At 35.9% G+C, this 13,073-nt stretch overlaps 1 protein-coding gene across 9 annotated transcripts in view; it reads right to left on the bottom strand.

Moving 5' to 3' along the window:
* The window catches only part of LOC131065756 (polyadenylate-binding protein-interacting protein 4), a 193,343-nt gene that overhangs the window by 77,875 nt on the left and 102,395 nt on the right, over positions 1-13,073 (bottom strand). The gene's annotated exons all lie outside the window — the stretch shown is intronic.

Raw genomic sequence — 13,073 nt, 5'->3', positions numbered from 1 at the left:
TTTTGCAACAAGGGGGCAGTGGAAACGGAATGGCACTACATAATGGAATGCTCTGCTTACGAGGATATTCGTACCCAATACGAACATAGTTTAAAAGTTGACAACATACACCAGTTATTTGAAGAAGATGAGATTAACCAGACAGCGAGCCTTCTCATCAAAATCAGTAGTAGGAGATCGGACATTGAAAGGAATCTGAAGATAATTTAAGAGTGTTCATCTTGGTCCCATAGACTGTTTAGTCTCGTGGACGTCATTAAAATCTTTCATTTATTCATTCATAAGTAGACACAATAAATAAGCAATAAAATGCCATCTTAAGAGGAGACAAATAAATTTTCCATACTGTCCAATTTCTGCACCAGTGGCCTACCAAAATAAATAATGGTTGTTGTGATCAAATAAAATTATAAAATTATAAACACATACAGAAAAGGTGCCATCTAAATATGCACTTTACACTTGTGAAGGAAAGAACTCCAAAAATAAATTCAAATAAGAATGTCTTGGAGTTGGAAGTTTATTAAGGCTGTGATCATGATGACTCTTTTTTCAACATCAGATTCCCATCTCTAACTCAATACCTGCTTGAAATCAACTTTATAAAATGAGAATGCAGGGTCATAATATTCATCGTTAGTTAAGAAAAAGATCATGTACCCAGATGTACACATCCGTCACTCTATGTGTGGTTTCCTCAAAGCATACTTTACCATAGAGATTCCAAAGCATTATCATATTCCATGTGTCACGGAATCTCATCATGCAAATTAAGAAAAGAAAAAGATCCCTCCAAAGAACATGCAATATCATAAATCAATAATAGTACATGTTTTCTTCTACACTGATCAAACTGCAGTAAGCAACCTAAAACTCACGTGTAGTTACAAGACTGTCAGCTGCTCTGATGAATTGGTTAGATTTCCCTGTATTGTCATTACCTAGGAATGGCATTGTAGCTGTTGTGCAGAATAGATCTGTCAGAACAGACACCATTTAATCTGTGTGGCAAGCTTGGAGTTGAGTTACTGTCATATTATCGCCAGTTCTTCTGCAAGTGATGACTAAGTTTCTGGCGGGTCACATGAGCCAACAAAAGTATTCACAAATTTTTGCGCTCGTAATGTCCCAGATCCTCCTAGATCAATCAATCCCACATTGGTAAAAGCTGTGAGATAATGGTGACTTATAAAGCATTACATACTCCAAAAGCTTTGCCAATGTGATAAAAAAGGCCAGAGGCTGAAAAGCCCAAAACAACGGATTAAATTCATCATTGCTCCCACTACACAATAACACTTCGAGGCACTAAGTGTTACTGGGTCCCCTTGCCTTATAGTAATTAACATCATACACAAGGAAAAATATCATTAAATTAATGACTACTCATGTAGATCATCTTGAGATGACTAAAAACATAGGTGTCAAATCTCACAAAAGTTAAAATTCTAATTAAAAATACCCATGAAAGCTTTAGTTTAATACATAAGATGGGTTTAAGAATCTCCAAACTACAACTATCTTTCGACTTGGATTGTCATGTCCCCTCCTTGATCAATATATATATCCCAAATGAAGCAATTATAATTATTAATTAATAGAATTTTTACCAACAAATGATTATTTGAAATCTATTTATTATTATTTAATTAAAATTTATTACTAATAATATTCTTGAAATATTCAAACAAAAATAAATTAATATTATAAACATAATTTATATATTATAAATTATAAACAAATATTAGCCAAATGAGACAAAAAATACTAAACTGCAAATTATAAACTGATTGATATTGTTATAACTACGAAGGCGGTAACTAATATGTAAGTCCGCAATTACCAATTGTCATGAAGGACGTGGCTTGCCTTAGGAAAGGATCATTATGAAGAAACGTGTCCCTAGAAAGGCAACCCTTTCATCGTATATATGTGAGTTCAAATTTATTCCAAAGGCATCAGATAGGAATGTTGGTTATTCTTTGTACCCATTTTGGATCTGCTTTATCGAACATTTCCTTTGGCACATTACACTTAGCAAGGACAACCCATGTGGAGGTTACGTACTCCCAATAGAGCTATTTGCATTCATAATCTTCATATACGTGGTAGTTGACTGTTACGACCCTACTACCAAGAGAGCAATCACTTCAAAACAGGACTTACAATTTTGTAATAGAAATAAACATCGCAATTAACAAACAAACAGGAGGTTGTGAGAGATTGGCTAAAGCAATCTCAAAGGTTCGATAGATGAAGGGTCAAGGGACACGATGGCAAAAGACATACGATTATTAAGAAAGACATGACTTTTCGGGTGATGAAAGGATATAAATACAGTTCGACCTTGAAGGAGAAGGGGACGGAAAAAAAAGAGGAGTCGGGCTAGTTTCATTTGTTTCCATTAAGGGTATCGATTGGCATCACTTTGTGACCCCGATTAGATCTGACTATCCACTACTATCATACGGAAAGATTTAGGGACATTGCTATCAGATATTAGTCGATATGAGAAATAAAAAAGGATGGAATTTTACAACGATCAAGAATCACTTAGTTGTTGTGTCGGTAATATTACAATGGTTCACGGTAAGTGTACAGATGATTGTTCGACTTCCCTGTGCAATGGTGTTCATGAAAGGTCCTAGATCGACAAGAGTGTGGGTGTCAATCCAGCAGGCCTGATTCAAATCAAACCAATTGGAGTAGTGTCGTTCTAGGGATGTTTAAACAAAATGACAACGATCAAAAGAAATCCAACCACAGTGGAATTGGTCTACGGATAACCAATTTGACAAAACTCAATGCACAAAGATTGCAAGCTGAACGCTGAATGAATGGAACAACAGAAGATTACACAACAATAGAGAGAAGCTTATGTATCTAGGAATGATTATGTTTTAACTTTTATATCATTTCTGTACATCATTAGATGACAGAGACTGGCCACTACACAGCATTTGTTTATTACATGTTTCAGTTGCAACATAAGAACTTTACCTTCAACTTTGAGAATAGCCGAGTAAGGTGGTATTTATCCATCCTTTTGCAAGGCTAACGACTCATGAAGAAAGAGTCCAATAATCAGGAACAACGTCAATCTATTCAGGGAAATAATCAGATTAATATCAGATATGCAGACATACCAGTATTTAAGAGATAACTATTTCATCAATCATGGAATGGTGAATAAAGGATTGTGGAAATTATATGCTTCATTCTCATAACTATATTCCTCTAATGATCGAATCAACCTCATAAAGCTATCTTCAAAACTATCAAAGATTAAAATAGATGAATCCCAATTTAGGGACATTGCATGCATCCTTCTCCCACTTCAACAACAAAGCCTCCTTTCCTTAGCATTCCCTTGCCAATTGAAGGCCCTCATTATCCTCTCCAATTGATCTATAACCCACTTTATCTTACAAAACTGATAGAAAGTAAAAGGGTAAGGCTTGTAAAGCATTTTTCAAAAGTCCCGACTGACCACAAATTAAATATTATCCATACTTGATTTTTCAAAATTTAAAAAGCAAATACACTCACTATAAATTTGCTTGTAAATGAGGTTGACATTGGAGAAGATTACTCAAAAACTTGATTTAGATCCAGCAACAATTACATTAAATAGGCATATTATTTTTTGTAACCCATCCTAACTTTTTTATTTTTGCAATATAAAAGATGTATATGCACTGTCTTCAACACTAATTAATCACCCAGATCCCTAAGTGGGCAAGGTAAAGCATAAGATACTTCAACCACAAACCATCTATGATGCATGCAATAGAATGAAAGGCAGCAAGCTGACCAAAATACGCAGGCAGCTAAACTGGCCTAATCAACACCTCTTCAGTGGACTGCATAAAATGACATACAGGCGGTAAAGCCAACCTAATCAGCACCTATTTGATAGTGTACATGAATGCAATGCAAGCCACTAGTAGAATGTCTAAGCTTGACTCACACCAAAATGGTCAATAATGCCAACTTGTTCAATGCCAAAATGGGCAGAATGATATGCTATAGTAACTGGCAGTAAACCACTACAATATGAAAGGCATGAAAATTAAAACCTTTCAATGGTTAAACCATCAGAAGTTTTCGAGATTGACATGAAATTCATTACAAACAAAATAGGAATGAGATATACTGCCGCAACTTAGTAATTTATTAATTCTGGTCTCAAAATCAGACTGCTGCAACACATTGGATTAGTTCAACAATCATAGATAATTCACATATCCATGTTCCCAACTGAAGTTATACCTCAAAAGATGATATCTAAGGCTTATGCAAGTATGATAACTCACTGAATTTCTGATAACACTACCCAGAACTGAATGGAAACTTGTTGTCAATACACAGAAAAGTGAAACCACTTCTATGAGCTAAGATAACCAAACCCACATGCAAGCAAACAATCACCACACTATATTGACTGAAAACACACCAAGAAACACTCAGAAACCAACCCCAAACTCCAAGAAGAGATATGGATCAAACTAAACAAGATTGATTATACTGCTGCAGGTCTAAAATAGGGTTATTTGACTGCTAGTACAGCAAGTACAACAGACCCAAAATCTACATAAATCACTACGAACATCAAATCTCAACTCCCCAACAAGTATGAGCATATATACTTCCCAAACACAACCATAAACTAACCCCAAACACATGAAAACTAATGGATATAGGGGTGTTTGTCCTCAATAAATATGAAAAGACCTCATGTTCTCACTCAAAGCAAAATGCAAATGCAAATAACAATCTAACTATTCGTCTCTCACCACTCCTTAAATAAGTACTTTTCGGGCAACTTTAGGGCAATCAAATAATTTCTCTTTTAAAAATTCACTTTTCCCCTCAATAATAAAATAAATTAACTTCTCAAGAAATTATAATTAAATATTACTTTTTAATCCTTCATTTCTTTCACTTAAATAATAACCTTTTAAGTCACTTGTACCCCGTGCCTAGTGCTAACACTTTTTGGCTCTCTTTTAGAAACATTTTATGTAGGCCACCCTTCTCTAAAATAAATAAATAAACATAAGTTGCATTTCTAATATAATATAAAGTCAACTTAAGACAACTTAAATTATTTATTTAATTACTTTTATCCACACATCTCAAGGTTTTAGGAAAGTTGGTGCTCTCCAAGGATGTTGGAAATCTCCAATAAGTGTGGAATGCTCCTTAAAAGTTGGATCTACACTTAGAGAAAAACCATTGTATTCATCCTGACCCTGCAACACTACCATTAATAGTAAACTATTTTGATAAAACTAACGCTCTCCAAGAATCTTGGAACTTTCCAAGAATGTTGGAATAGACCAAAAAAGGGCCATTACATTTTTGCTGTGATTTTTATAATTCCTAGATAACCTTAAAATTCTATTTCACGATCCCCTATTTTAATGGCTGAAATATCATATCAACGAGAAATTGATGCTTTACTTATTATACCTTAAAACTTATTTTTAAAGAGAGATAATTAACATAATTAACCCCTCCTCATCACTTCATTCTATGAATTTCTTAGTTATGTAGGACTTGAAGATTCAAGCATTTTAGTAAGTTCAATTTTCCTTATATTTTTAACAATTGTCAAGTTAGGGGATTGGATTACTGATTTGTATTGGTTTGAGGTTGACTTGGGAGGAGATTTCTCAAAGCAATGTATAGATCTAGCAACAATTAGATTAATCAAGTGCTATTCATTATTTTCATTATGGTTTTTCCGAATTCCTAGTTAACCTTCAAACTATCTTTCATGATTCCATATTCCTTTGGCTAAAATATCAATGCTAATGGTAAACAGATACTTTCCTTTATTATTCAAAAAAAGATTTGATTCCATTACTCGAACAATAAATTTTACTTTTTATAGAGGGCTAATCAGCAATGAACATACTTAACAACTCCTTCTCACTTTATTAATTTTACCATAGGAGCTCCTTTTGTAATTTTGCCATCACACTCATTGAAGCTTTCAAAATATTATTTGAGTTACTAAAAATTCATGCAAGAGAATGGTCTTTACTTATCCATCCTCTTAATTGCCTTGAAACTTTTAGATAAGCTCTTGCCAAATGCTTTAATCTATAATGTCCCTTTCCTGGATAAACTTGAAATTTGCCCTAAATTTACAAATCCAAAAGAAACAAGGAACATAATATAGCTAGAGACATAATCCTAACTCATGAATAAGATAAGATAAATCTGCCTTGGAAACCTGCAACCAAATTAGATAATGATGTAGATATAATTCATAGAATTCTCCCATTTCTAGGGCTAAGGAATATACATACTTATAACACATAACAAGTCTAAATGATTGCATGGGCGTTCAACCATAACGAAGGTAGAGATGGGAGACATGATAAGCTACCCCAAATATCCCCTACCCTAGGCCCAAGGGTGAAACTCCATCCCCCTTGGCCTCATGTGGTCCTTCACCATTCTCATGAAGTGTTGTACCTAGTGGGGTTTGTATTTCGTTTCCCTCTATCATGCCATCCTTCTCTCCTCTTATGATTGAGGATCCCTTCTAACTCAATTGATCAATATGGGGTTCGAAGGGGAGACATGCAATAGGGTACCCCTAAACTGACGCTCGACCCTAGGCCCAAGGGTGAAAACTTCGATCCCCTTGGCCTCATGCGGTCCTTAACCGTTCTCATGAGGTAGCATGCCTAGTGAGGTATACATCGTCGTTCCTACTCCTTGCATACCCTTCCTTTTCCCCCCAACATGATCGATTATTGCAAACAAAAATTTGCATCATTAAATACAGAGATATTTATGTTAGATTTAAGCATTCATGTCTGCATACCATCTGGTATAAATATATACATTCACATAATAGACATAAATACATATGCATAAGTAATCCAGTATTCCCTCATACCACAATAATTAAAGAAGTTATCATAGAATTCGGTTTGCTGCATATATTATCTTTCTGATGTTGATTGATCCTTGTTCAGTTGTTTCCCTTGACGCATATGTAATTCTTCATTCTATTGATATATCTTCATTTCTGCTCCATCCACCTGGATGCATAAGTATGATATTTATTTATATATTTTTCCTTTATCCTGATCAGATCCTTTATTATCTGATCTCTTATTTTATTTATTCCATTTCTTGTTTCTATTTTCCTATTTCCCTCTTATGCCCCCAACAATTGACTTTTATCTCCTATTTATATCTTTATGAGAAAAGGATCACAACCCTTCACCCAAACCGTTGCCCTTTAATAGCTTATAGTTTAATTTTAATTAATCTTTCTTGATTCCCAATCGCTAGTATGGAACTAGTGTCACTTTTTTTCTTAATTATTTTCTCCATAGACTTATATGGTAATGGTGCTACTTAGAATGATTTCCTTATTTGTTAATTTAGGCAGATTATTATTGTCTAATGTTGGGGAAACAATCTCCAATGCCAGCAGTCCTTCTGACACCAGCAGTCTTTGTCTTTTTGTGAAGAGAGATTCATATAAAATATGCAAGTCTTGTGGGTGGTTGGATTAAGTCCTGAATCTCGAAGAGGGGACATGATAGTCCACCCTTCCCAAAATTGTTTGTCCTCAAGCAATGTTCAAGAGGAAGTGTTTCAAGATGATTTCCATTATGAAAGGGCTTGAGTTTTGAGATTTGTAACTTTCTTTTTTACAAAATTTATCACACACTTCACTTATATTGTGCTACTCTAATATTATCATAAGTTATAGATTTGAATTAGAACCTATATGTGTCCTCCTTTAGTTTGAATGTGAGTTATAACCAATAGTTGGAAACTGGCAAGATTTGATTTAAGACAAGTTTTTTTCTCATCTTTTGGAGAGATCAGAGAAGGGTCAAGGTCAGCTTGTAAAAGTGCTAGTTGTATCTACAAGACTATTTAGGTTGGCCTTATATTTGCCCATTGAATATCTTTGTGAGTTTTTCCACATATTAAGTTGAGGATTAGAAGCATGACACACATCTATGACCTTAAATGCAATGTTCATTTCTAAACAAATTCACATCGTTTTGGTTTACTCTCATTATTATCATATTCTAGAACAACCAAAAATAGAACACGTGCTGGAAACACATCAGGTATGAGCCAAACACAGTGCATACACATAAAGACGTGGAGCATACACATAAATATATGCAAACACGAAGATTACATGCAATATACACATTGTTAGATCCTTCTTATTGATTAGAATGCATTGTTTTAGCTTTACCCTGCAGGCTGATCAAAGCTCTGATACCACTTGTAATATCCCTTTTCTGGATTACCTTCTAATTTTCCCTAAATTCACAAATCCAAAAGAAACAAGAACACAATAGTTAGAGACGTAATCCTTACTCATGAATAAGATTAGATAAGTCTACCTTGGAAACCTACAACCAAGTTAGATAATGACGTAGATATAATTCATAGAATACTTCCATTTCTAGGGCAGAGATGGTTCAACAAGTTTAAATAATTACATAGGGGTTCAACCATAACGAGGGTAGAGATGGGAGACATTATAAGGTGCCCCAAATATCCCCTACCGTAAGCCCAGGGGCAGAAACTCTGTCCCCCTTGGCATCATGTGGTCCTTAACCATTCTCATGAGGTGGTGTACCAAATGGGGTTTGTACGTCGTTTCCCTCTACCGTGAGATCCTTCTCTCCTCTTATGATTGAGGATCCCTTCTAGTTCAATTGATCAATATGGGATTCATAAGTGAGGCATGCAATAGGGTGCCCCTAAACTGACCCGAGGCCCAAGGGCATAAACTTTGTTCCCCTTGGTCTCATGTGATTCTTAACTGTTTTCATGAGGTGGTGTGCCTTGTAAGGTGTCCCTCACCGTTTCCCCTCCTTGCATTCCCTTCCTTTTCCCCCCAACACGATTGATTATTGCAAATAGAAATTCACATCATTAAATACATAGATATTATGTTAGATTTAAGCATTCATGTCTACAAACAATCTGGTATAAATATATACATTCAGATAATAGACATAATTACATATGCATAAGTTATACAGTTATTCTCTCATACCACATTAATTGAGTAAGTTATTATAGAATTCGGTTTGCTGCATATATTATTGTTTCTTCTGTTGATTGATCGTTGTTGTCTTAATTTTTGAAATTTTAAAAATTGACAATCATTATGAATTTTTAATCTAGTTTCATTTCTCTAAGGCATGTTTTACGAGGCAAAATCTTGTATTGGTTTGCGTCTAGTCATGCGTGTGTGTTTTTGCCATCTTTGTTCAAGTCTTGGTCGGTTTTCGTTTTCTTTCTTCCTCTTATTTGTGCAATTTCGGGTTTCAAGATAGTCTTTGCAAGTAATAGGAACTTTTGATTGCCATAACAAGTGTATTTTACTTGTAGTCGAGTCTCTAAGACCCGATTACAAGTTAGTCCATTATTTTCAAGTCATGCTTGTAATCGGATATTAGGGACCCGATTACAAGTGAGCCCTTTTTTTTTTTGGATTAAGTTTCCACTCGAAATCGGGTCTTAGAAACCCAATGACAAGTGTGTTTTGACTACCAAAATTAAAGGCATCTTTCCTCCCTTGTAATCGGACTAATCAAGCCTGATTACAAGTCCTTTTTTTTAAAGAAATTGATGTCTTTGCCTTTGCCTGTATCAGCACTCCCAAAACCCGATTTGTTCTCCCTCTTATACAACCCCACATTTTTAAGAGGAGCTTCATTAATGATGCAATGATTGCATTGTAAAAGGAGTCTTCTTTCAAGTCATCTATATGAGTCCTTCGATAGATCTTTGAAGTTTCATTTATCTCTTTGAAGTCGTGTTTGTGTTGTGGGTGACTCCTCCAACGTTCTTGTCTCTTTCCAGGTGTGTCTCTTTCTGCGTTTGCTTTTCTTTCTTTTGGGGTCGTTTTGTTTAAAACTTGGTCCTTTGTGTGTTTGCCTTTGCTTCGCTTTTTCCTTTGCGTGTTTTTAAGTGCTTTGTGGGTTGAAGGTTTCTGCAGTTCAACCATGTGTTTTCTTTTCCTTCAAGTTTCATTTGTACTTGAAGTCTATGATGTTCTCTCACCAAGTGCAATTGAAGGATTGTTTACTTGCGAGATTAATCATTTGCAATCGGGTCTCTTGAACCCGATTGCAAGTCCAATTGCATTATACTCGCAGTCGGGTCTTAGAGATCCAATTGTAAGTATACTTTCCATATCATCTTCTCTTTAAAGTTCGCAAGTCGTCATCCTTGCATTTCATTACATGCTTACCTGTAATTGGGTTTTCAAAACCCGATTGCAAGTCATAATATATTAGCAATTGAGCTTGTTTACTTCCAATCGGGTCTTGAAACCCTGATTGCAAGCTCATACTTATCAAGCATTTGCAATTATCATACACTTGCAATCGGGTCTTCAAGACTTGATTGCAAGCTATTACCAAACATGCAACCTTGTACACTTGTAATCGGGTCTTCAAGACCCGACTACAAGTGAAGTGTCAAGGTTTTTCCCTACATTGCATTGGTCATTTCCACTTTTCCAAACTCGCTGCTATCCACTTGCATTTTGCCCCTTTGAGATCCGAAATTCCGCCCTTGTCCCTATCAAAGTTTCATCCATACTGCATCTTTCAAATCCTTTCATTTTCCACTTTCTCCGTGATAAATATCGTGATAGGTCAAAGGTTGGGCATTGTTTTCCAAGCTCTTTCATTTGAAGAAAGTGTCATGGCTTCTCCAATAGCCTATGTTGATGTCTTGACTCTTTGGAGTTTTCATCACAGCGTTACAAATTCGTGCTCGATGACAGAGGAAACATGATCTCCTTCAAACAAGAAGATGAAGTACAAATATGACAAGTACCAGAATGAGATTTCTCCTTCTCGGGTGAGTTGTCCTGTTGATGAAATTAAAGACAGATTGGGCATGTTGATATGTCTGAGTTCCTTGAGAGAGCAAAAGGGTCATCAAGTCATAGCATGCAGTTGCTCTCAAATAGCCATATTCACTTGGTTTCAATTTTCCCAGTGGCTGCCTTGGAACCAAAATTTGTTCTTGCTTGTGCTGCTCATGTTTACAAAGGATCTAGGACAATCAAGGATGATGATGGCAATATTATTATCAGATTGGATGCATAAACCATTGATAAAATCTTAAAGGTTCCTGCTGCTCCAATGTATGCAAACATTTCTATTAAAGGTGCTCTTGATCACTACAACTAGAAAAGATCAGATTGCATAAGGCATCTAAATTCTAAATGGCTATGGTTATTCCTCCAGAAGAGGTATCGTTGAAAGGAAGAGAGAGGCTTCAAGTTCAAACTCAGGTCATTGACCCTGAGGATGAACCACAGGTGGAGAATGCTCCAAAATCTCCCACCACTTTAAACTTAGATTCTCCTCACATGGTCATTCCTCAATTGTCTTTGTATGTCCCTATGTCTCCAATAGACACAGATGTGGATTCTTTCTCTACGGTTCATGTTGATTTTGTTGAGCCAAGCGTACCTGTTTGCACTAATGAGTCATCATCAATTGCAGACATACCTATGGAAGTTTCACATGGCAAATTGGAGAATATTTTTGATGTAAATCCTTCATACGCCATTCTATCAAGTGTGTCGCTTCCTAAAATTGATGCCTCTGCCATAAGCTTTGATAAGTTCATGTCTAAAGCCTGCCATGATTTGCCATATGAGCAAAACACTTGTCACTGTCCAGACTGAGGCTTCACCTAGAATGACAAATGTGGTACGAGCAAAGCTTGTTTCTACACAAACTGCAATTGTTGTTACAGTACAAGCTCATTAGATTTACCCCCATGGTTGAGTTCAATCACTCCTAAGAGGAAAAAGCAAGAGATTTCTCCTAATGCGTTCGACTTTCAGCAACTTAGAAAATCCAAACCCAAAGATGCCAAGAAAGACAAAACAGTGTCACGAGTGGTTGTGGGCAATAATAAGATGAAGTATGCAAAGGTTGCAGAACCTCTTTCTGATAAGCCACAAGAAGAAATGCAGCCATTTGATTACAGGTTCACGAGGGTGGACCTAGGAAAGAAGACACATGCTGGAAAAGTGCATGATGCTCAAGACTCGGTAGCCTCAGTGATCCAAGAGAACACTAATTCTTCATAAAAGGTTGATCCCTTGACTTCCTCTACTTACGAAGAGTCCATCAAACAAGTTGAAAAAACTGCTCAAAAGGCCAAAGCTATTGATTCTTGGGTAGATCACCTGGCAGATCGGAGTGCTCAAGTGGTGAAGAAAGCCTTGCTGGTGCTAAGCAATGTAATGGCGGCAAAGATAAAACTAAACCAGACTTTAGGAGCTTTTAAGCAAAGTCTAGAATCTACGGAAAGAGATTTGAAAATTTGGCATGAAATGGATCAAGTGAAGTTGGAAATCCTGTGTAACAACATTATGATACCAAATAGAGAAAAGTATATTGAGTTTGTGTTGGTTGAAAATTTTGTACACTTGGGGAAATATACAAAATTGTGGTTTCAACCACAGCACACGAGTAAAAACTCTCCTAATTAAGGGAAGGCTCCCCCTATCTAACTATAACTTGGAAAATAAAATGGGATGGAACAGCAATCTTTCTTCTTTCTTCAAGAAAGACAATATCCTTTTCTCTTCACAGAAAAGGATAGCAATTGAAAACAAACAGCAGTAACTACTTTCAAGTGAAATGAGAGAAAGGAAATGAAGTTTCCTGAAAGCGCAAAGACTTCCGTCACTTCCTTCGGGACGGGACAGCAATATCAAGCTCAAAGACTTGACTATTGGAAGTCCTATCTACCCTTTGCTATACTAAATTTTACAACGAATAAAAGATAACAGCTCAAAGACTGAAATAATCTATTCTTTTAACACAAAGACAAGAACTAATGCAAGCTCAAAGACTTGCTGCTCCTTCAAGAGGGTTTCCTATTTTAATTAATCTTCTCTACTTGCAGCTCAAAGACTTCAAATCAGATTGGACTAAGCTCCTTTAAAAACACTTTGCATAGAAGAAATAAAAAGATTCAAACTCAAACATGTAGCTCAAAGACTCAAAACTTGAGTAATCCTT

The sequence above is a fragment of the Cryptomeria japonica genome, chromosome 7 (genome assembly GCF_030272615.1).
Source record: "Cryptomeria japonica chromosome 7, Sugi_1.0, whole genome shotgun sequence".
NCBI classification, from domain to species: Eukaryota; Viridiplantae; Streptophyta; class Pinopsida; order Cupressales; family Cupressaceae; genus Cryptomeria; species Cryptomeria japonica.
This window is presented reverse-complemented; position numbering and strand designations above follow the sequence as displayed.